The sequence below is a fragment of the Sinocyclocheilus rhinocerous genome, unplaced genomic scaffold (assembly GCF_001515625.1).
Source record: "Sinocyclocheilus rhinocerous isolate Xijiao unplaced genomic scaffold, SAMN03320098_v1.1 scaffold562, whole genome shotgun sequence".
Classification (NCBI taxonomy): domain Eukaryota; kingdom Metazoa; phylum Chordata; class Actinopteri; order Cypriniformes; family Cyprinidae; genus Sinocyclocheilus; species Sinocyclocheilus rhinocerous.
Window position 1 is genome coordinate 255,197 of NW_015641608.1, and position 3,477 is coordinate 258,673.

General features: G+C 37.9%; 1 long non-coding RNA gene across 1 annotated transcript; it reads left to right on the forward strand.

Moving 5' to 3' along the window:
• The first annotated feature begins 2,018 nt into the window (after nucleotides 1-2,018).
• LOC107755238 (uncharacterized) lies at nucleotides 2,019-2,621 on the forward strand. The gene is made up of 2 exons (XR_001641672.1): nucleotides 2,019-2,112; nucleotides 2,496-2,621. It is a non-coding gene; the product is annotated as an uncharacterized LOC107755238 (long non-coding RNA).
• The last annotated feature ends 856 nt before the right edge of the window (nucleotides 2,622-3,477 follow it).

The window sequence follows — 3,477 nt, forward strand, 5'->3', positions numbered from 1 at the left end:
GTATGTTTTAGTGTCTGCGCTCAGAAAACCGGACTGAATTGAGTTCTCTCTTGCGCCGTCAGATTTATCCATATGTCTGCTCTTCTCTTACTCCCACATATTGACATTTTTGAATGTTTTATGCGACGTGCAGCAAGTGTAATTTAGCTTAGCTTATGTCCCGCCGGTTCATATGTATGTATCTAACCTCCGAACCACGCAGCAGATTCGTTCTGAATGAATCTCTTCCTAAATCGTCCCTCCCTAACATTTTTGTCTCATTTTTATTAGTTGACGAAAATGTCAATAGATTTACGTCATAGTTTTTGTAATTCAAAAAGAGTTTGTCTCATTGTCGTTGGTGAAAAAAAATGTCGTTGACGAAAATTATTAATCAACGAAATTAACACTGGTAAATATCCACACTGGTGCTTGACTGACAGCCCACACATACACCTCAAATCATTAGATTCATCCGCAGTGAAGAGCTGTGCCGACGCACAACCCACGTAAAGAAGACAATTCTGCAAATAACTGCAATTGCAGGTTTTAAACAGAGATGGCGGCAAAGAGGCAAAACTCACAGACTGCAGCATTTATTTGAAATAGAAACTTTTTGAAACATTGTAAATGTCTTTACTTTTGCTTTTGATCAATTTAATGCATCCTTCCTAAATTATTAATTCAGTATTATTTAATATTATGATTATTATTCATTTCTTTTAAGGAGAGCTGTGAGTATCTCAACATACTGGCAGTTTTGTGTCAGTAGGCTATAGCAACTGGCCAAATGTCCTTGGTGATGTGAAACACTATGTTCTTATGTGTTGTTATTTAAATCAAATTATCAGGATCTGAGCTTTTAAGTAGGCACACATGCTCCACACAGGCCGATCCCTTCCTTACAAAGTCTTTTTTTTTCCAGGATTACCAAAGCCATGGCCCGATTGAGAGAAAAATGCTAACATGTATGAGCAGGCGGTCTGACCCCTCCACTGATTTCTGGGCACACACAGGTGTGGTGATATACAGGAAACTATCCAACGCTGAACAAAAGATCCAAATGCAACCGCAAGGCACAAATGCATCGGCATTCAGGAACACACTGTTGTCGTGCACCGTCCGTGGCTGACAAACCTGCAACGTAGCTTTCAAATAACTTAAGCACTATTGCACTATTTACACCGTGTTTATACAGAACGGACGCATAATTCTTAATTATTATTAATAAGTTGTTCCCTGATGGTCTTAAATGCCAAACAATGCAACAATGAAAGGCATGTACAGGATATCAGCTGTTTTAAAGCATAGTACATTTACGGTCATCACGATGGGAAACAATCAAACTTGTCGAGAGCTTTTAATACCCCGTTCTTTGTTGATGCTTCCTGCTGGTCACCCAGTTCCATTGCTGGGATATGTTTGCATAGAGCGCCACCCTTATCGGGGCCTATCTACCAAAAGCCGGCCGAGCCCGGCGAGTGACAGCAGGAGCACGTACAGTGGAGGGCAGAAAAAGGCGCTGCTGTTTAAATAAAGAGCGGCGGCAGTAAAGTGGGCTCGGAGGAAGGCCGTATTCTACCTCTAGTACAATGGAATCATTCTTCAGACCTGGGGACAGAATAATATTGCCCTTCTGAAGCGGGTGGCACAGGAAAAGAGGGAGCCTCGAGGGAGTTACCCAAAACTCTCTGGCTTTATTTACAGCCGTCCGGTCACTGACGTACTGCTGGCACCCATGGGAGGGCTGCAGAATCAAAAGCGCTGCACGACAAAACACCCTGGTTGGGCCTTGACTCTGGAAATCTTTTCTCAAGGCCTCGCAAGTGTGGCTGCCTCAGCCGAGGAATTGTTGTGCAACAACAGGATCTTTTGATGGATTTACAGCTACATGACGTGTGTTTGCTTAAAGATTGATTTAGAGTTTTATTGAGGAGTACAATGGCTAAGCTGAAGATGTCCTTGTATGCTTGTATTTGAACACACAGTGCTTCTGAATTCATTTTAACACAATAAATTCTCTGGCTTTCAGGGGTGAAAATGGCAGTTCAGGACTCTGACCAATGGATGGCGCTTATCCCTCAGAAAGTTGCAGACTTATCACGTCCCTTCTGTAAAGACTGTCGCTGAAAAGTAAGTAGCTGTGTGATAAATATCTTACCGTAGATGAGAATCAGCTTGGAGGGCGTAGGCATTATACATATTGGTGTGTATGAGTGTGTGATTAACAGTTTACTGTAAGACCATCTTTGACTAATCAATTTACACTAAATATTGATGTGCAAATGTACAGAAAGAGATAAGCAGCAAATATACAAATTTTTTTCCTTGTAAATAGTGGTCATTGTGGATGAGAAGATACAGCATTCTGGACTGTATTTGTCATGATTTTTATCATAACCTCCCATGCCTGTTCCAACAAAGACAAACCTTAACCTTTTATTTTTCTCAGTCTCTCACCTTTTTGGATTATGGAGAATTTATTTATTTTATTTTTTATTTTTTTACCACCGCAGGTGTCTTGCTCTCTCCAAGCCAGAGGTGAAAATTAATGCTGGTAGTTCAGTGGGGGTGTGAAACTGTTTCTTCACACTGATAATGAATTCTGCCCCATAGTGATTAAAAGAGGTTTTGAATACCCAGATGATTTCTGCATGTGTTTTACACTCAGTTTCGATAATGAATGTGATGATCTAAGGCTGCCTTTCAAAGGCTTTTTCCCCCCAGAACAGGATTCATATTATCTGAGTACTGCTGTATCTACTTTTCTGCTCTACTTTTCATTTTAGCCTCAGATGATTCTGGGCTCTGATTGAGCCTGTTTTGAACTATATTAAACCTTGAGGCAACATTTTACAATAAAGTTCCATTCATTAGTGTTAGTTAATTTATTAGGTATCATTAAGTATGACCTAAAAATGAACATCAACATTTAGGGTTATAGTTCATGCTTGTTCATAATACATTAGATGTTTTAAGTTACTATTAACCAAATTACTATTAACCAATAATAATACAAATAATAATAATAATTCCAGTTTCTCTGATGTTGTCAACTTTGTTTTATTGCTGAGTATATCATAAGCATACATTCAAATGGAAAAAAAAATGTAATTCCTCCTTTAATATATTTCTATTTGAGCTTGTGAAAATATTCTAGAGCTTTATATATTTAAAAAAGCATGTCAAATTATTTATTATTGTAGTTTATTCTTCTTTGATGTTTGATCTGTTACCTATTTGTCTCAATTGTTGCTCCTTGTGTTCTTTTTTTAAATTATTATTTGTATTCATTGGTGGATGTCTCTTGCATTGTTGGATGTTCCCCGTCTTGCTTTGTACAATCTGCAAAGTAATAATAATAATAATAATAATAATAGCGAATGTTCATTTATACGATTTCAAAATAAATAAAAAACAAATAATGCTGTTAAAAGGTTTGGTCGTTATTTCATGTTAGCTGTGGCATAAACAAATTTTAATGAATACAACTATATT